Source organism: Carcharhinus amblyrhynchos, chromosome 18 (genome assembly GCF_965287045.1).
Source record: "Carcharhinus amblyrhynchos chromosome 18, sCarAmb.v2.hapA, whole genome shotgun sequence".
NCBI classification, from domain to species: Eukaryota; Metazoa; Chordata; class Chondrichthyes; order Carcharhiniformes; family Carcharhinidae; genus Carcharhinus; species Carcharhinus amblyrhynchos.
This window is the reverse complement of record NC_137341.1, coordinates 28,718,763-28,741,008: the sequence shown is the minus strand read 5'-3', so window position 1 is coordinate 28,741,008 and position 22,246 is coordinate 28,718,763.

The window sequence follows — 22,246 nt, the reverse complement described above, 5'->3', positions numbered from 1 at the left end:
ATTAATGCTCATACCTACTCTGGCCTACATGTGACTCAAAACCCACAGTGGTGTGGTTGACACTCTACTGCCAATGCTGGAACCTGAACAAAACCAAAAAATGCTGTAAGGCCTCAGCAGGTCTGACAGCATCTGTGGAGAGAGAATGATAGGATGAGATTTATACTGTTGTTGGTGGTGGTGGGGGTGGGGGATGGAGAGGTGGTGGCGGGGGGTGGGTGCTGGAGTGAGGGGAAAGTAGGGGCTGGATAGTTCCAGTTCTCTTTAGCTCTGACAAAGAGTCATTCAGATTTGAAACTTTGGCTCTGTTGTCTCTCCACAGATGCTGTCAACTTTGCTGAGATTTTCCAGCATTTTATGTTTTGGTTGACTCTGAACTGCCTTTTGAAATAGCTTCACAAACCATTCATTTCAACGGGATGAGTAACCAAGGTTGGCCTTGCCAGAAACTCCCACATCCCATGAAGGAATGAATTTTTAAAAAGTGCTAATTGCATAAAGATGTGAAATTGAAGGCACAGATTTGCTGTGCTTATCTCCAACACAGCTCCCCAAGATTCATTATAAAAACCATGAAAGCCAACTTTAAAAATAGAAGATTGTGTAAGTAGCTTAAATGAGCCTAGAATTACATAAGTGAAAAAGTTATTCTTATCTCATTTATGAGTTCCATATTCCCTCCAATGTCTATCATAATCAGTCTATAGAAAATAAATAATTTGTGGTGGATGAATAGGCTTAAAACTTAATGTTGGTAATTTCTAAGAGAGGAAGGACTGCAATAGATTAATGCATATGTGTGAACTTTGGGACTTGCTGGTCTCCAATGTCTAATCTGTTTTATTTCCATGCCCACTTTTCTGCCTGCCCTACTCCCCATTGCCTGAGCTGTTCAGACATGCCCTGGGCCAACCTTTCCTGTGGGGTTGGAAAAACCTGACTTGTGTACATTTTCACTTTCCGAAATCCACACCTGAACTGTGTGTGATTTTGCCCAGGGTCTTATGTGCTTTCACACAAAAGGGTTGGATTCACGATGCATTTTGCAAACCATTGTGGAGGTCATGAGGAGTGTGGGTGCAGAGGCAAGTGGTTAAAAGTACTGCCTGAGCTCTCCAACACAACAGCCCAGCTCCTGACATTGGTTGAAGGCCTAAACCTCATGCTCCATCCTCCCTCATGTTATCAATGCCACCTCCATCAACATTCACCCCCATCTCCCTCCCCTATGAAACCCTATGTCCCCTCATGCGTCCCACCTATTCTGCATACCCTGTCACCCAGTTAGCTCTCAGGGAACATGGAATAACAATGGGAATCATTTTGAAATCATTGGAAAAATATTAAACCTCCAACAATCTAGGAAAATCCCAAATTTAAACACATTATCATTGATACTGAAAAGATAAACTAGTTCAGTTAAAAAAAAATTTAAGTGCCCATTCACCATATCAAAGGTATATTCTGTTATTACAGCCCCTTCAAAATTTCAGTCATTCTTCATCTTTTGAGCTTAAGCCATTGCCAGCTTTCTAAACCAAGAAAAGCACTTACAATGGCTACCACTGACATAACAAAAGTTTTCAGCTACATCACCTGAAATGGACAGAACAAAATAATGTTTAGCTTCCAGTTCAAAATTGAGTGCCTGTTAATCAAAGGAGAGGAGCAAGTGTAGAGTTTTCTTTCAACTTTCAAAAGCAGGGTTTTTTCTAACATAATGTGGAGATGCTGGCATTGGACTGGGATAACCACAGTAAGAAGTCTCACAACACCAGGATAAAGTCCAACAGGTTTATTTGGTAGCACAAGTCACAAACATTCGGAGCACTGCTCCTACATCAGGTGAATGGGAGTTCTGTTCACAAACAGGGCATATATAGATACAAACTCAGTCTACATGTTAATGGTAGGAATGCGAATCTTTACAGGTAATCAAGTCTTAAAAAGGCATGAGGACCATCTTTGCACCTCAGTATACCAACATCTTTATGCACAGGTTCAAACAAGACCTCTTCACCGCACAGAACCTTCAACCGATGCTATATACTAGAAACATCAATGACATTTCTTCCTTCGGACTCATGGCAAACAATCACTGAAACAACTATATGATGACATCAACAAGTTCCATCCCACCATCAGACTCACCATGGACTACTCTCCGGAATCTGTTGCATTCTTGGACACATGCATCTCCATCAAAGACAGTCACCTCAGCACTTCACTCTACCGCAAGCCCATGGAAAGCCTCACGATGCTCCACTTCTCCAGCTTCCACCCTAAACATGTTAAAGAAGCCATCCCCTACAGACAAGCCCTCCGTATACACAGGATCTGCTCTGATGAGGAGGATCATAACAGACACCTCCAGACACTGAAAGATACCCTCATAAGAATATGATATGGCGCTCAAATCATTGATCAACAGTTCCAATGTGCCACAGTGAAAAACGACAACAACCTCCTCAGAAGACAAACACGGGACACAGTGGACAGAGTACTCTTCGTCATCCAATACTTCCCCGGAGCACTGAAGCTACAACATCTTCTCCAGAGCCTTCAAAATGTCATCGATGAAGATGAACATCGTCAAGGATATCCCCACACCCCCATTTCTTGCCTTCAAACAGCCACACAACCTCAAACAGACCATTGTTCGCAGCAAACTGCCCAGCCTTCAGGAGAACATTGACCATGACACCACACAACCCAGACACAGCAACCTCTGTAAGACATGCTGAATCATCGACACGGATGCCATCATCTCATGTGAGAACACCAGGTACACGGCACGTACTCTTGCAACTCAGCCAACATTGTCTACCTGATACACTGCAGGAAAGGATGTCCCGAGGTGTGGTACATTGGGGAGATCATGCAGACGCTACAACAATGGATGAATGAACACCCTCAACAATCACCAGGCAGGAATGTTCTCTTCCTGATGGGGAACAGTTCAGCAGTCACGGACATTCAGCCTCTGACCTTCAGATAAATGTTCTCCAAGGTGGCCTTCATGACACATGACAACACAGAATCACTGAGCAGAGACTGATAGCCAAGTTTCGCACACACGAGGACGGCCTCAACCGGGATCTTGGGTTCATGTCACACTATTTGTAACCCCCACAACTTGCCTGGAGTTGCAAAATCTCACAAGCTGTCTTGGCTGGAGACAATACACATTTCTTTAACCTGTGCTTAACCCTCTCTCCACTCACAGTGTCTGTACTTTTAAGACTTGATTACCTGTAAAGACACGCATTCCAACCATTATCCTGTAAATTGAGTTCATATCTTTATATGCCCTGTTTGTGAACAGAACTCCTACTCATCTGATGAAGGGGCAGTGCTCTGAAAGCTTGTGGCTGGACTTTAACCTGGTGTTGTGAGACATCTTATTGCTTTTTCTAACAGCCAGAGTTGTCAGTTGATTTGAATCATACCACAAAACTTTACAGTAGTAGCTAGCAGGACTTCTCAAAAAATATTTTTAATGGCATGTGGCACTTTCTTCACTGGAAAAAATATTGTAATGCAGGGCAGCATCAAACAAGGATGATCAATGTGAGTCAACTTTGCAAGATGGATCTCTCTGATGAATCACTGCATTTAGAAAAAAAAATTCCATTAAAGTATAATGTCATTCTGATATTTGGCGGTGTTTAAACATTTTGCACAAGTTTCAAAATGTTCCTCACTCCTCAGCAGAATTGACTCAGTAGCACAAACTCTCCAAGGAGTTGTGTTTCATTTTAGGACTTCAAAACTACACCCTGGCACTTGCAAATTGTACATGGGAAGAATCACAATTTTCCAGCAGTCTTCCCAACAGGGACCTTGACCTTAGAAGAGGTGCATGCGCATTTTGCTCCCAAGGCCTTTCCAGCTGGGAAAAAGCCACATGAAAATGGCATGGGATCGGGACATCAGAGGAAATTTATTTTTCAGCAAAAGAAATGGAAGTTCCCAACATTTCATGCACTTGCATTGAGAGATGAAAATTTGACTGCCTTTTCTCATCAATGTCTTCAATTTCTTTGATTTCTCTCATTCTGCCTCCAATTGCCCAATGCTAAGATCACTGTTATGTCTGCAGTTTTCCACTCCATTTGGGTTGGATGCATGTGTGGATAATTTGGACTTTGAAGGTTAGTATGAACCTTACAATATCAGCTTGACTATCTGCAAAACATTGTTCCAGATTTTTGTTCCCATTGTCTTGAAATAGTATCAGACTTTAGGAGGACGAAAGCAGGATGCTGAGTCTGGCCACGCAAGATCCAAACAGCACAACTGTCAAAGAGAAAAGAACAAAGAAAATTACAGCATAGGAACAGGCCCTTCAACCTTCTAAGCTTGCACCAACCGTGCTGCCCGATTGAACTGAAACCACTTACCCTTCCGGAAAGAACAAATAAAATACCTGTCCAAAAGTTCCAATGTCGAAGTCTAAGAGAGACGGAATGAAGGAGGACATGTCCCTTTTTTACGACAATAGTTGCCGTAAATGTACAGGTACAATTGAAATCAATAGGCCAGGAAGGGGGTGAGTGTCTTTTTTTAAAATTAATTTATGGGAAGTGCGAGTAGCTGGCAAGGCCATCATTTGTTACCCATCCTTAATTGCCCTTGAGAGGTTAAAGGCGAGCTGCCTTCCTGAACCGCTGCAGTCCATGTTGCGTAGACACACCCACAGTGCTGTGAGTAAAATAAGTGGATAGGAATTGAGTCTTAGGAGATTGGGGTTCAAGGAGTTCGGACTTACTGGAGGGGTCAACCATCAGGGAGTAGGACTGACCTGGAGGTTGGGGATGGTTGGTTACTGGGAAAGGTTGAAGATCAGACATCGGGAGCTGGAGTTAGACATTCAGGGGAAGTCAGACATTAGGGTGTGGGGTCACATATTGAGGAATGTGTCGGACATCCGGGGGCTTTGCACAAAGGGAAGGGTGAGGGAATTGGATGTCGTGGGGGGGGAGTTATGCAGGGTGGAGGCGGTCAAACACCTAGGGCAGTAGGGGAGGTGGGAGGCTTGAATAATGGCATGGGGGTGGGATGTGCAGGTCAGAAACTCAGGGGGATTGTATACCCAGAAGAGCATGGGGGCAAGGGGGTGTTATGAACAGGATGGGGAAGTCAGGCCCAGTGGAGTGGGGGGTCAGATCAAGTTGGGAGAGGGGGTCCTGCCCAGCCGGGGGGGGGGGGGGGGGGGGGGAGGGGCGGGGTTGGGATGAGGGTGGGGGATCTGTTCCACCAAGTGCTGGGATGGAGGTCAACTTAGGATTGGGAGGGGTTCAGACATCTGTTGGGGGGGGCTTGTGGGGGTATCTCGACAGTAGGGGTCATGTTGAGTCGGCTGGGTGAGGGAGTGGGCCTAGCCAGGTTTGGGTAATGTTGATGGAGGATTCTGAAAAGTCATCGGGGCTTGAAGTGGGGAGGATGAGATTCAGGTTAGTGGAGGTGGGTGGAGGAGTGTGTGTGTGAGGGGGATCCAGCCATCAGGGGGTCAGGTCAGATTGGGAATCGGTGTCAGGACCACAGGTTGGAGGAGTGGGGGACAGATCCTGTGTGGGTGGGGGATCGGGGGAAGTTAGCATTTCTGGACAATTTCCATGCAAAAATTTACTTGGGAAGTTCCAAGGGGGATTCCTCAGTGTATCTTTAGGGCACTCAAGTCCAATCCTGTAGAACCCAAAAGTTATGGCCCAACATATCATAAATATATCAAATGCTGTAAATGCTGAATTATATGCCTTTTCTAAAATTAGTTCTTGATGTTTTCCTGAGCATAGAGGTTTATGTCCTATCAGCTAAGAGGGGTCACTGCAACCCCAAGGCCAATTGCCCCCATACTGCCCCAACCCCCTCTACAGAGAAACTGTCTAAACACCGAAAATGGTCACCTAAACCAATTTCCTGGCTGGTTTTCTCACCAGAAATACAGTCGAACCTTCAGGAATTTCAGGCCCATGTTCTTTACATTTATTCAAAGAAAACCAAGTAGTTATTTGAAGAGGGTGCAGAAAAGTGTGTCCTTTGTCCAAAGCCAGTTTGTTCTCTGGATTCGAATTTCACAATGCAACTCGGCCTCATCATTTCAAGTAAGTACCAAAGCTTGACAAAAAAGATTCCCATTGCCAGTAAACATTATGAAGAGAAAATTGAATGAACCAAGAGAAGACTTTTATCTTTTTAATCAGACTGTTTTCAAAATTCACCTGTTCTGTCAATTGTCTGGGCCAAATTAATAAGCAGGTGTTACAAATGTTAGATCTTTGAAACTTTGCATATTTTACATAATTTTTATAATAACCTTCACAAATCTGAGCTATTTAGTTGGAGGAAATAAACTGAATTGGATGTTGTAAAAGTTAACTTTGAAGAAATGCGATGAGGTGATATTTCCTGTTTTGTTGTGAAATAGATTGCGTTGTGTGCAATGGGGGACAATTACAACGTTAATCAATCAACACGCACAGCTTCAACAAGCAGCTCACTCATAATTTCTACACCAGGACAACACATTCATCACTTTCCTCAGGGAAAAGCAACATTAGAATCACAAAGCAGTGCCATTCTTCTGGATTGTGGAACATTATTGCTGCACCTATGTAGCCACAGAGGCCTTTTGTAATATTGCTGTGCACTTCACAAATCACAAGGGCTTACAATTCATGACTTCTCACAGCATCATGCGTATCAATGCTTACTTCTCGAACAGCAGTCACAATTCTCATTTAAAGGATCTTATTTGAAATAGAAAAATGACTCCTGGATGATCACAACTATTCTGAGCAGTCTTGTGTAATAACATCTAGCTTTAATCTCTGGTGAGGAACCAAATACAGATATAACAACACTTGGAATGATTATGGAACAGGGCACTGACACCTTGAAGATGCCTGAATAGTGCTTCAGGTCAAGTTCCCTGTAATGACTCCAATCAGGCCATTGAGGTTGCCCTATTGGAATACGAACTCCCTGATTAAGGAGCCAATTGATGGGCCAATCAGAGAGTATTTCCCTTATATTTAACCAGGAGTGTCAGGCCCTCTGGGACTCTTGAAGAAAGAGCATGCTGTGTCCTGCTGTTGGAATTGTAAACAGAGGGATTTTGGTGAAGGGACTTCTGCTTCCATAGACTTATTATGTACCCTTTATCTAAAACCCTTGGGGCTGGTTTGCAATCTGGAATTCAGATTATTTTGGTTTGCAGATGCTGCATATAAATTTACATTGCAACAGCCTAAGCCCAAGTTAGCTATTGCATTAAAAGTGAATGAGATGGCTCAGAAAGTAACATGTATCCCTGAATAATAAATAGAGGGCACCTACAAGAAGTTTTTTTAACAATGTGTGCCACAGGGATCACAAGATAAATGTTGCATATTTAAAAAGCTTGCTTTAAGAGCTGATCACATGATTTGATGGTGATGTCATCAGGGTCTGTGCCTGGCTGCTGTTTTATTTTCAGTTTTGTACTCTAATGCAGAGCAGCTCTCTAATAAAACCTGTTGTGTTTGTTTGAAACTATTTGTGCAATCCCAATCTTTTCTTTTTATGTAAAACCCACAACCCCTAACATAGTTAGGACATTACAACAAAAAGCACAAGCAACTAGGCTTTCCATGTTAAAAGTTTTAAAAAACAGTTAAGGAAAAGGCAGTTCTTGGATGTGTTCAGTTTTTGGGCACCCGGATAAAGGATCCTTGACCTGTATATGACAGTACAATCCTTCCAGAGGCCCCAAGAGCATAGGCTTCCTTCTCCACAATTAGGAGACAATCAGCAGCTACTGTAAACCTACATTGTGATCTCTGTTTCCCAGGAGCTCCCCTTCTGTGCTTGCCCCACTTCATCCCCCAGGAATAGATCCAATACTGCTCGCATGTTGGGCTGAAGACAGATGGGTTAAGAAAGGGCTGCTGCAAATGATTCAGGAATTCCTCTTGCCCTTGGACTTTTACGTTGTTATGGTTCCAGTCCACATTCAAATGATTGAGGTCCCCCCTGCCCCCTCAACCCAATATGAATGTCCTTACGTTTTTCTAACCAGTGGGAAATGGGTGGACCGCCAACAAAGTTGCTGAAATAACCGGCAATTACAAGGTCCTTTTATTCTAAATCACCATCATTGTTGAAAACCATGAAAGAAAGTGTTGGAAAATCTCAGCAGGTCTGGCAGCATCTGTGAGGAGGGAAAAGAGCTGATGTTTTGAGTCCAGATAACTCTTTGTCATCAGTTCTTTTCTCACCTTCCAGATGCAGCCAGACCTGCTGAGATTTCGCAGTGTTTTCTCTAATGGTTTCAGATTCCAGCATCCGCAGTTTTGAAAACCATGTTAGGAAAACTGTGGGGGCAGGCTGATTTCTGATTTACTTACATGAAGGGAAAGCAAGCGTTGGGTATTTCTCAAAGGAAGAAATGAAGGCAATTTGCACCACCGTAACTCTGAAATGGTACTCAGGGGTGATAGCATGATGTGAATGAAAAAGGTGACTAAGTATCAACAATGTTACTGTACCACTGAGGAGCTAACTGACGGTTAACTTTGAAAGATTTACAGAAATAAAAACTGCCAGCCCACAGTTTCTTTCAATATATGAGAAAAAAGTGGACTTCAGTTCAACCCAGGGAAAATAGAGAAGTAAAAGTCCTCTTAATCATCTATCACACACAATTATGGGGCATTTAAACTACTGAAATACTGCTGGAAAGGCCAAGGCTATTAACACTGGGGGAAATTTACAACTCAGAGGTGAGCCAGACTCACCTGATGGGACTAATGGCTGCCTGTGTGACCAGCAACTCCTCTTGGAGGAAACAAGGGGAATGTGGCAGAAAGTAGGCACGGTCAATCAATCACCGATATAACTGAATTAGATGCAAAAACCTACACTGGTCTTAGGCAATGTCCCGGTAAGTTGCGTGTAAAAGCCTAATAGACAATGCATTATTGTTCCCTCAAGAGAGACACAAATAGTTTAAAATGAAGCATCACACAGCTAAAACAAAATGTCAACATAAAGTGGAGATCATTCACACACCACACAAATAATTCAATAATTAAAGAGCGCTTGATTTGGACATTATTGTCATTGACTCCAACAAAGCAGGACTTCAGCATAAAATGCCACTGTATTATGTTTGAAATGCTAAATGTGAATGAATAGGTCACTTGGACACTGAGTTCAAACGTAAATCTACTTAATACCTTCTAGCTTGTAGATGGACAGCACACTGACACAGAGGTTAGCACTGCTGCCTCACAGCACCAGGGATCGAGGTTCAATTCCCAGCTTGGGTCACTGTCTGTGCAGAGTCTGCACCTTCTTCCTGTGTCTGCGTGGGTTTGCTCTGAGTGCTCTGGTTTCCTCCTGCGGTCCAAAAGGCGTGTTAGTTAGGTGCATTGGCCACGCTAAATTCTCCCTCAGTGTACCTGAACAGATGCTAGAGTGTGGCGATTAGGGGATTTTCACAGCAACTTCATTACAGTGTTACTGTAAGCCTACTTGTAACACTAATAAATAAACTTTAAAAATGACCAGACCTGCAAATTGTTTTGACGTTCCTTCAGTTAGTCAGTGTGGGAACTAATGATATAATTACCTCTGGGCAACTCAGTGATTAGCAGTACTGCCTCACAGTGCCAGGGACTGCAGTTCAATTAAAGCCTCAAGTCACTGTTTGTGTGGAGTTTGCATATTCTCCCCATGTCTGCGTGGGTTTTCTCCGAGTGCTCCAGTTTACTCCCACAGTCTAAAGATGTGTAGGTTAAGTGGATTGGTCATGAAATTGATTCTTGTATCAGGTGGATTAGTATGGTAAATACATGGGGTTACGGGGATAGGACTTGGGTGGGATTGTTGGTGCAAGCTCGAAAGGCCAAGTAGCCTCCTTCTGCATTGTAGAGATTCTATGATTCTGTGAAATGAAGAAAGTAAAAATGTCTTCCATCATATTTGGGCAGGGAATTAGTTATAAATTTAGATATTTTTATTCCTCACTGGGAAAAAGCCAGTTTCATACAAATTGAGGGCAAAGGGAATTTGACAGTCATTGAGAGTGATACATAGATTTTAGATGAGGTCTAGAGTTCTTCCCTATGTTTCACAGTCTCCCTGCTAACCTCATTTCCTGAATAGCATCAGTGTCAACTAAGGTATAACCAGTTTATTTTACAATTCTGAGATTAGATAGATTGAGCCAATATTTGCTCTTTAAAATAATGTCGAGAATAATGAGCTCACCATTACTTTATGTGCAGATGACACTGTAATTTTGGGCAAGGGCAGATTCATGGCTAAACATGAATGTCTGAAGGTTGTCTGATTTCTCTATGCCATGATTAATTTTAATTTTTTTGCACATTATTGAATTTGGATTGAATGATTCACTACTTGTCATATTCTCCCCATGACACCGTGGGTTTCCTCCGAGTGCTCCAGTTTCCTCCCACAAGTCCGAAAGAAGTGCTGATTAGGTGCATTGGCCATGCTAAATTCTCCCTCAGTGTACTCGAACGGGCAATGGAGTGCAGCGACTAGGGGATTTTCACAGTAACTTAATTGCATTGTTAATGTACGCCTACTTGTGATACTAGTAAATAAACCATATCCTGTTAGGTAGACTTGCTATCATTGTTTAGTGTGGAAAGTTTCTGAAATTGTGAGTTAATGACATTACAGTGAGAGAAACACGGTACCTTGGGCCTGAGGAAAAGGACAAGTGACTGTGTATATTCTTAAGAAATCAGATGAATCATATTATTGTGAAATAAACAGCACTGGACTGAGAAGCAAGTGTCAATTCAAATGGGTAAGTTCAATATCAAGACAGGTACCTAAAATTAATAGATGGAGAGAAAAAAAAATGGGAGAAAGAACAAAACACAAAAGCAAAGTAAAAATTATATAAAATCTCTAACAACTATTAAAAGTTGAAGGGAAGACGTCCATACTCGTAGTTGTTTTCTTTCAATACTAGAGACTTCAACTGATAGTACCATGTTATTAGATGCATATTAGAACTGATAGAATGGTTATCAAAGCACTGAAGGAAATGATGATAGAAATGAATTGAATTGCCTTTCTGTAGTGACTTTAGGTTCATATCCCTTATACAATGCAACACCTAAACTACATGCAATGCATTTCAATTGTAAAGCAGGCAGCGAGATGCTATTTCTGGGTCCTAAAGTTCCGTGGGAAAGTTCAGGAGGTGTCTTCCACCAGAAATCTAGTAAGTTCCAACAGCATCTCCAGGAAATAGGCAGTCACTGCCATGTTACTAATTTCTTTGAGGTTTCTGCCATCTCATGCTGTTCTGGTTGACATAACTGCCAATAGCATATTACAAAGCCAGTATGCAGCAGCTTACCTTGAACCGAAAGTTTCAGATAACAGATAACAGCCTCTGTAGCAACAGCAGTTCTGTTTCCAGGAGCAATATGATCATCTTGGGATATGATGCATTGAGCCTTTAACCAAATGTAACCACTGCAATGCGTATGTGAAATACTGTAGCCCTAAGATCCAGCTAACATATAACGGCAACTGTGGATCATTTGAGAAAAGGATAGCAGATGAAGGATGATCATGACTCATTAGATTAATGCCCATTAATGTTCAGACAAAGTTAGGTTAAACTTCAATTACCAAGTATTGTCTCAGTTGTAAAGGGGGTTAGACTTTGGTTCCTGCCTTCTTCATGTTATTCTGTCCTTCCAAATAATTTTGGGTCATTTTGACTTCAGGAGCCCACTAGCTTAATTAGATAGTGAGCACCAAGGGGTCCAACTAGGGGTCCATCCCTAGGAGAAATAGCTCTGTGAATCTGGCTCCCGAGTGTGGGCTTGGTAACCTGTTTGATCCCAATGCTGGGGACTTGAAGACTATGGCAACACCCAGTATCCAGTTTCAAAGCTTTCAGATGCAGATTTCTGAATTATGTCCTACCCTTTTTGTTTTCAGCAATGAAAGTTCAATCAGAAAGGGAACTAAAAAGTTTATCACCTGTAGAAGTTGGAGCATTCTATGGGGTTCAATTTCCGTCTGTTGCTGTTCTTTATGAATGATCTTTTCAGATCAATTGGTGTGAAACCCAATGGAATATAAGAGGATAAATTGGTGGAAAATGATGGTTCAATTAGTTGGAACTTTCTATTCTATTTAAAGGGTAACTTCAAATCAGACACCTTTTATGCACCCAATCCGTTCGTTCTTTCCATCTAATTGGAAGGAAAATGAGGCAGACTTTATAAAGGGTAACTGCTCTGATCTCTCCGTTTTACCCTCTCTGTTAAAGTTGAAGGTACAAATCATTACTCCTAGTGATAAGAGATCATGGAAAGTCTGTTGCATATTTCCATTAGCACACAATCCCAATATATTGACAGTATGAAACCACAGGCAGGGTATATATTTGTCCTTGTAATATTGAGCTTGATTTTACCAGCACTTTGGAGATGGACTGTTAGGCAGGAGGTATAAATTGCGGGGGAAGGCACTGGGAGGGTGCCCAATATTTTCCCACCGCTGCCATATTTTCCCAGAAGCAGGAGTCTCAGTGGTGTGGCTGTCCAGTGACTGCAGCTGGGCTCACCTTAAACCAGTTAATTGGCTCAGTATCAGCCACTTCCACCACCCACTGGCAGGGCCACTAAGGTGAGGTGAGACAGCCAAGCCTGATGTCATGTTGTCACTGGCGAGGCTGCTGAGGCTGTAAGGCCTCTGAGTCAGCCAGTAACTCTGGAAGTTGGGTTGCTGTCTCAGTTGGACAACAGTCCTGGTCGCAGTCTCATAACTGACCACTGGTAAAATTTGGCCCAGTATCCCATTGTCCATCTGCAGGGGTTCCACTTGACATTTCAGGGATGGGACAACCTGGGCTTTGATAACATTTCAGCCGTTCTTAACAGGTTTGTCATCAGGTTCTCATGTTGCATTCATCTTGCCAGTATGGAGCTCAGTAAGCCACCTTCAGCACTCTACCAGGTTCCTCCCCGTGCTACGCTGCTGCTGCTGACAACTTCTGCTCTCTCCAACCAGGCCTGTTTTCTATGGTTGGGTGGCCCATTCCTCCCACCACCTGGAGATAGGACCCCCTTTCTCTCTCTCACTGCTTCCTGTTGCATCTTAAGTCAGCCTCAGTGAAGCAAGAGACAGTCCAATCCAGGGTGCTAGGCATCTTGACTCTCCTTCTGTTGCAGTGGAGCCCACCTACTGCTTCTCAACCATTGCCACAGTAACAGCCACCATGAAGCCTTTAAATTAGGCCCGCCCTTTTGAAACCCTAACTCCATTCTGCGCCAGCCATTGTTCATTAACACCACCTACTCTGTCCTGCAGTGCATTAGCAACCTGCTTCTGACAAAATTGCAGGCAGCAACTAAATTTCACCCCTTCAACACTCACATGCGGTGTTGGGACCCAGAAATAGTTCCAGCACCAGGTTTCCAACCTCGGAGGTAAAAATCCATGTTCAAAAAGGTAGATGGCAACCAGAACAAAACAATCCATCAAAGTTTGCTTCATTTTTGTCATCTGTTCTGATCATTCTTATTGGCCTTTGGGTTCCTTTTTCTTTTGTTCTGAACATTTTTTTATGATTTCCCTTGCAATAACAGAAGAGGAAAAGGACACCAAAGAGAAAGGCAGGTGCTGGGGAAGATATAAAATTGTAAGAAGTATGAACAGAAGCTGGAACAAAAGGAATTAGATATGTTCCAGAAATAATCAGACAATCAGACCATAATTGAGAGATCAGAAAATTAAAATAAAAATTAAAGAAACGACATTAACATGGTGGTTGGAAAACCTAAGGGTGAGATTTTCTGGCCACGCTCACCCCAAAGCTGGAAATTCCCTTCTAAAATCAACAGACCTTTACGCAGTCCACCCCGCCTGCTACAATTCTCATGGCAGGTGGGTTGGGAAGATTCCACCCTGATTGTTTTGGAAAAATTAGAACAATATGAACCAGTCCATGTTGTTATTTACCAGTAGCATTTTACACAAATTTCAGTGGCTACTTTGCAAAGTCAAGTTGCAATTTGGGCAAAAGGGGAATCTATTTGGCAGGAAGAACATTTGAAAAGCATTTTCAGCTTCAGAAATGTGTCACAATTTGACTTGTTGAATATTCTGTTGTGACAGTAGTAGTATAATTTGCATATACAATATATATATTTATCTTTAAAGGGAATGTTTAAAAATATAACTTTATTCTACAGGTCGTCAGTATGTCTGGCAGGAATGCAGCTCAGATGCAGGTAGAGCAGGATAATTACTTAAATTAGCAACACAGTGTTGACTAAGGATAGAGCTAATGGGTATTTTTTCACTGATGGAGATTTCCACTGGGGTTTTTTGATTAGGTTGATCGACAGGGTCATGTGATAATGTAGCTATTGTGCAGATCTGTAACAGAGAGAAAAACTGTGCAGTTGCCACGGGAGGTCTGCTAAAATCAGAAGCATGTGCAGGCTGTTCCTGAGAACTCACTCCCTCTCCACAAAATCTCTCTCTGAAAGCTTCAGGACTATTAACAGAATTATAGCAAGTATACTTGGGTTTGCTAATTATATTTATTTGAAAGTGGTTTTCATCTATGTATGAATGGTAAATGGGAGAGGGCTTTATTTGGAATTGGAACGTCAAAAGTTAGAAAACAATGTTGCTTCATTTCATTTTTAAATATTTTGATTTGATTTTGATTTCATTTCATTTGATTTATTATTGTCACATGTATTAAGATAAAGTGAAAAGTATTTCTTACGTGCTAAACAGACAAAGCATACTATTCATAAAGAAGGAAACAAGAGAGTGTGGAATGTAGTGTTACAATCATAGCCAGGGTGTAGAGGAAGATCAAATTAGTGCAAGTTAAGTCCTTTCAAAAGTCTGACAGCAGCAGGGAAGAAGCTGTTCTTCAGTCAGTTGGTATGTGACCTCATACTTCTATATCTTTTTCCCAATGGAAGAAGATGGAAAAGAGAATGTCTGGGATGAATTGAGTCCTTAATTATGCTGGCTGCTTTGCCAAGGCAGTGGGAATTGTATACAGAATCAATGAATGGGAAGCTGGTTTGCATGATGGATTGGGCTACATGCATGATCTTTTGCAGTTCCTTGCGGTCTTGGGCAGAGCAGGAGCCATACCAAGCTGTGATACAACTAGAAAGAATGCTTTCTATAGTGCATCTGTAAAAAGTGGTGAGAGTCATAGCTGACATGCCAAATTCCCATGCCATATTGACATACTATATTGTTTAACAGTTAATGGTTAAGGTGCTTCATTTGTTAGGAGGGTTATATTTAAACTGTGGGGGGATTTTTCCCATTCCACCCGCAACGGGAATCGTAGCAAGTGGGGATAGATCATGCAAAGGTCCGTTGACCTCAGTTGGGATTTTCTGGTTTTGGGGTGAGTGTGGCCAGAAAATCCCACCCTGTGTTAATAAATAAAGTTTGTTTTACTATGAAAGCTTCCTACTTTTTCAGTGGAATCATCCTAAGAGAGAAATATCCTTTTCTCACATCTATGTCAAAAAAGGAAAAATTGTTGGGGATTTAGTCTGGGTTCCTAATGTAACTTGGGGTTCTGATCCAGTGCCCTAACAATGTTTAACACAGTAAGAGAGCTAGGACCAGTGCTGTTCAATTAACATGACTTGGCAAGTCCAGAAACTGAGAAGTACTTTAATATTGTGTTGATTTTCCAATTAGATCAATGTTTCTGTGCCTAAATGTTATGTCAGCAAGTTTCCTGTAATGTACACTGAAGTCTCCGAAGACCTTTGTGTCAATTGTTTGTTTCTGAGATTATAACAAATTGTCGCGGAACTGAATTAAATATCTGTTTGTTTACGGGACAGCTTCAACCTACTTACAGTTGTAGACAGGCTGAAAGGCCACCAGTTACCAGTATAATTTGTCTACGAACAATAGAACAAAGCCACCAGTTTCATAAGTGATATATGGATCATTTAAAATGCTGGCTAACGGAGCAATTCTGTCTCATTGCTCGCAGAAATACCAAGCCAGCTCCTTCAGATAACAAAATGTTTTATAATATCTACTGTTAAACCAGATACCAAGAAGTCCAAAGTTGGGTGATAAGCTTTCCTTCAACCATTACAGCATGAAATTCTAATGAATTGCCTCAAGCAAATTGATTTAGATGTAGAAAAAGAAGGAACATTTTTTGAATTTTTTTTATGTGTAAATATTAATCCTGAAGAAAATTAAAAGGCCAATTTTTTTCCAGCAGTCCTCACCAGCCGAATGTGACCTCCTCCCCTCCCTGTCATTGTGGATTACCCAGCAGTGGAAGGTGCAACAATGGGAAAACCATTGACACTTACAGGAACAGGAGGTCCTGCTCCAGTCTCACTGCAAGACTTGTTTTCCATGGAAGGACCCAGCTGTTTGTCTGGTTGTCAGTCTCCAGCCCTGATTAACAAGGAGAGTTAGTGGCAGGAAAGGCATCCACATTACAGAACTATCTGCCAAAACCCATAAATGATAGTGGCTTTGAAGGTGATCAAGCTGCATTGCGGTGACCCTACATATCATGAGAAAAGCCCAAGGAGGAATTGACCATTAACCTTTAGCAGTTGTGGTGGGGCAGTGCTTAGTTGTTAGCACTGGTACCCTCACAGCACCAGGGGCCTGGGCTCGATTCCCAGCTTGTGTACATTCTCATGTCTGCATGGGTTTCCTCCGGGTGCTCTGGTTTTCTCCCACAGTCCAAAAGAAGTGCTGGTAAAGTTCACTGGCCATGCTAAATTCTCCCTCAGTGTATCCGTACAGGTGCCCGGAATGTGCACCTAGGGGATTTTCACAGTAACTTCATTGCAGTGTTAATGTAAGCCTACTTGTGACACTAATAAAAAAAACTTTAAAATCAATAAGAAATGTATTATACAGAAGTTAACAGTTGCTGTAGAAGAGTTAAGAAAATGCTGATACAAAAAGTACAAGCATGTTAATAAGCTAAAATAATATATATATTCCAAAACAAATTATTAAATAGGTCACAACTAATCTTAAACTGTTAGGACGGGGGCATAAAATGGTGATTTGCAAATTTGTCACTTCTAATTACTGCTCTTAAAAGAATAATAAAGAATATTCCATAATTTTACACCTGAAAATGCAGCTTTTGTGATTAGTTCCATAAGATGAAGTAGAATTTGCTGTTATATTACGTTTTTAGGGATGTAGCTCATAATGCTGATTTAAAGACTTGAAAGGAACTTAAGTATCAGCACCATTATTACATATCCTTAAGGTTTTGTAATAAAAGATGAGGAAATGTTTAACCTGTTGGACAAGGAAATTAAAGCCAGTGGAAATTTGAATTCTGCACATTAAATTTTGTTCCCCATTGTTTCCTCCCACAGTCCAGAAGGTTAGGTAGATTGGCCATGCTAAATTCTCCCTTAGTGTACCCAAACAGGCGCACAAGTATGGCGACTAGAGGATTTGCGCAGTAACTTCATCGCAGTGTTAATGTAAGCCCACTTGTGACATTAATAAAGTTTAAACATGGGTTCCCCTGCTCTTTCCGTCCGCTTCTGTTATCTGTCCAAAACCTTATACTGTGCATTTCCACCACTCAGCACAGCGGAAGTTGACAAATTTTCTGCTCATGCATCACCAATGTACGAATGTAGTTTCACACATAGATGTAGAGAATGCACCCTCACCCCATCACTTGGTTTTGATGTAACTGAGTTTGAGCTCCATTTGCTAGATTTCTCCAGTTTACTTGTCTTTTTTTCAGCAATTTGATTTGATTTGCTCAAAGTAAGACCTACATTAGAAAGTATTACAGTACAGTTAGTCTCACTGCACTTCAGATATTTTTGGATTCCCAGTCTAAAACCGCCCTTACCCTAACCCCAACACCAGGGTAAAGACAAATTACTGTGGGTGCTGGAATCTGAAAAAAAAATTGAAAATGTCGGAAAATTGTAGCAATCCTGACAACATCTGAAGAGAGAGAATGGAGCCAAGTCTGGATGGGTCTTCGTCAGAGCGACCCAAGTCAGCCAGACACTTCTAACACCAAGGTGTTCAGTGTGACTGGATAGAGTGGACATAGGAATGTAGGAACAGAAGTAGGCAATTGAGCCCTTCGAGCCTGCTCCGCCATTCAATCCGATCATGGCTGCTGATATCGCTCTAGTTTCAAATTCATCTCCCTACCTGCTCCCCATAGATCTTTAACCCGCTTTTTATCGGAAATATATCTATCTCCTTCTTGAAACCATTTAATGTTTCAGATTCCACCACACTATGGGGCAGCGAGTTCCACAAATTCACCACCCTCTGCGAGAAATAGTTCCTCCTCATCCCAGTATTAAATCTACCGCCTCTCAACCTGTGCTTGTGATTTCTCGTTCTAGATTGCCCCGCAAGGAAAAACACGTGGTCTATGCTTACTTTATCAATCCCTTTCAGTATCATATATAACTCGATCATACCCCCTTTCGTCCTTCTAAACTCCAGCGAATGTAAGTCCAAACCGTTTAATCTCTCCTCTGGCGTCAACCCCAGAATCAATCAGGTGAACCTCCTCTGAACTGCCTCCAATGCTATCACCATCCTTCCTCAAATAACGACCAACTGTGTTCGACATATCCCCCCAGTTTATAGTAATGGAGGAGGAAGAGCAATAAATGTGTCAAGAAGCCTTGAGAAGCACTATGGTAAAAAAAAAAGTCCCCTTGTTAATTGCTGCCAGTCTTACACATATCCAATGAACAAACAGAAAGAATATGCTGTTTAAAGCCTACATCTGACTAGGGAAGTAATGTGAAAGTTTATGTTTGTGTAGCTCTAATAGATTACAATTAAAGTGGAATTTCAGTGATATACTATGAAGTACTTAGATGGAAATGAGTCCATTGGGTTGTAACTAATGAATGTTTTATTTATAGGTAAAACTTTCTGAAATAAAGCATGCAATATTGATGGTGCTCGAGCTACATAATTGGCATTTGAATTCAAGATGAATGTTATTTTGCAATTCATCCAAATTGACTGTGTAAACAATGTCTAATTAGCACAAATTATTCATACAGTCTCTTTTTAACGTAAGTGATATATATACCTTCCAATTTATTCAGAAATAATTTAAGTCGTTTCCTTGCTAATTATATGCAAATTCTACATCTTTGCACCTGAATATTAGATAAAACACTCAACTTTCAAAAAGGCAAGTGTTCACGTGTCTATGGGCTGAATATTCCCAGGAGTGGCAATCACTAGTCCACTCCTACTTATTCCCCTTACACTGGAGCTCCCCATTTCTGAGTCCGAGTGGAGGGTGTGAGGGATGACTTTGAGGCACTTACTGCTTGTGCTGCGATTGGGTGGTAGTCCCAGAAGAATTAGGGATTGAGGGCCGGGACTCTCTCAAGAACTCTTGTAGCTCACTCTTCTTTACAGTGCATGGTCTAGAGGATCATGGAACCCGTCAGGTTGGCTATTCTAATTATTGCCATAGAGTAACGGCAGATTCACCAATGTGCCGAAGCCCCTAGCCAGGATCAGGAGGAGGGAAAGGCTAGGCCTGACGCTGTTCTGGGAGCAGCACTACAGATATGTAGGTACCTGCTGTGGGTATTCCGCCCAAGGTCATTGTATCTTCAAATGTTTGAGATTCAGAGCCGTAGGAGGCTGCATCTCTCTTGGGGGATGGTGGACCACCTCTGCCAGACCCTGCAAGAGCTAGAACCACATGGAATGTGAAAACACCAATGCCTGTGGCCATTAAACTCAGAGCTGCTCTGAATTTCTATGTAACTGGCTCATTCTAGGGCAGCACAGGCGACCTGTGTGACATCTCACAGTCAGCCATACACAAATGTATCCGGGGTGCCCTTTATGTGAGGGCTCGCATGTATATTAACTTGGACATGGAGGGATTGCTCCTCAGGGACACTCAGGACATGGCTGATGACACCACTAGAAAAGAAGATCATTTATCTTCTTCTGACACTGCTGTCTGTTCTCTTTTGTAGCGAAGTGGCACTCACAAGGGCTGCCATTCCATCTCAGCCAGGAATGGTGACCTTGCAGGATGGCATTCTCCAGGAGCAAGGGAACAGTGTGTCCCACTTCTGCTTTGAGTGAGAGAGTTCCAAAGACCTTTTGATGAAAAAAATATCTTCTCATCATAAGGATCTAAGTGACCCTTTAGTTTTAAACAGTAACCCCTAGTTCTTGTTCCCCCACAGGAGGAAACATGGCCTCCACTCTTTCAAGTGTCTTCATGATCTATTTGTCTCTTTCTCTTAGGCGGATACAAGCCTCGCCTGTCCAAATTGTCGTCATAAGATGACCCACCTATTCCCAGTATTAGTCTGGTAAACCTTCACTGAACTGCTTCTAACATTTACATTTTTCCTTTAGTAAGGAGATGTAATAGATCAAAGGTAACCTGTTGTGCCTCAAAATATAAAAGGGTTTATTACTAATGATAAATAGTTACTTACAAACAAGGATCTGACAGATCTAAATATGTGACGGTTCTCCACTCCTCCTTGGCTTCAACTGAGGATCGTCCCTGACCTGGGACACACAGCATTGCACCTGATTTGCTCAAATTCACGGGGACTGGCCCGATCACATTGCCCTTAGAGATTGCCTCCTTAAAGGGGTCACGGTACCACAGGAGCCAAATACTGTGCACAATACTCCAGATGTAGTCTCACCAGTGCCCTGTATAACTGAACCATTACCTCCCTATTTTTGTAGCCAATTCCCCTGAAAATAAACCATAACATTCTCTGAGCTTTCCTAATTACTTGCTGTACCTACAAACTAACCTCTTGTGATTCACGCACTAGGACACCCATTGTCCCTCTGCATCTCACAGCTCTGAAGTCTCTCACTGCCAAAATGGACAATTTCACATTTGCCCACATTAAACTCCACGTGCCAGATTTTTGTCCACTCATGTAACCTATCTAGGTTTCTTTGTAGCCTCCTTATGTCCTCTCCATAATTTACTTTCCAATCCATTAACACTCTTGCTACCATCTCCTTTCTCACCAACCACCCACCTCCCTTAGTACTATATAAATGCAGGTGAATTCTTTCTCTTATTTAGCACAGCCACACATGAGCTAGAAGAAAACAACGGGGCACACATCTCTTTGAGGCAGTCCAGGTCAGACAAGTGGCACAGCTGCTTGCAAATTAGGTGCTCTTCCAGGTTAGTGTTGGAGGACGCTGTGACTGCAATCTTAGCATAACTGCTACAACCCTAGGCATGGGCATGCAGATTTCCAGGACTTGATTTTTTTTAACTATTCATTACTAAAATGGCTTCTGTATGAAATACAGTTCTGTATGAAGAGTACCGTTGATTACTAATACTCCATATATTGACAAATGCTAAGGACACCCAAGTGAATGAAGCAATTAATAGGGTATGACGATGACATCTAAATCAGAATTGCCCTAACACGGTTGCTAATTGTCAAATGTTGTAACTGATTATTTATTAGTGTTAAACCACTGTCTTTCCTAATCAATCAAAGCTCATTGGTAGCACTCCCACCTCTGAATCAGGAGGGAATGGGTTTAAGTCCAACTCCATAGACAAAATCTAGGCTGATATTTTAGAACAGTACAGTGAGGGTGCTGTACTATTGGAGATGCAGGGCCAGATTGTCCGGCCTTCCAGCCACATGTTTCCCACTGGCAGAGGAGGCGTGTTGGTTGCTGGTGGCAGGATTCTCTGGTCCCACTGCTGTCAATGGGAATTCCCATTGATGTCACTCCACACTGGTGGGAAATCCACGGGCACTCTTTCAAATGAGATATTAAACTGAAATCACATCAGCCCTCTCAGATAATATAAAAGGATGTGCGGCAATTTTCAGTAAAAAGCAGAATGTTCTCTCTGTGGTCTGAACAATATTTATGCTTCAAACAATAACACTAAAATAGATTATTTGGCCATGTATCTCATTGTCATGTATTCAACCTTGTTGGGGCTGCTGCATTTCCTCACTTTACAACAGTGCCTACACTTCAAAAGTACTTTGTCAGTTGTAAAGTGCTTTACAATGTCCTGAAGTCATCAAAGGCTTATTATAAATACAAATCAGAACCATAGGAATATTCTGGTAACACCATCAACTGCAAGTTCCCCTCAGCACCACCCATCTTCCTGAGTTTGAAATATATCACTGTTCCTTCACTGTCAAAATTCTAG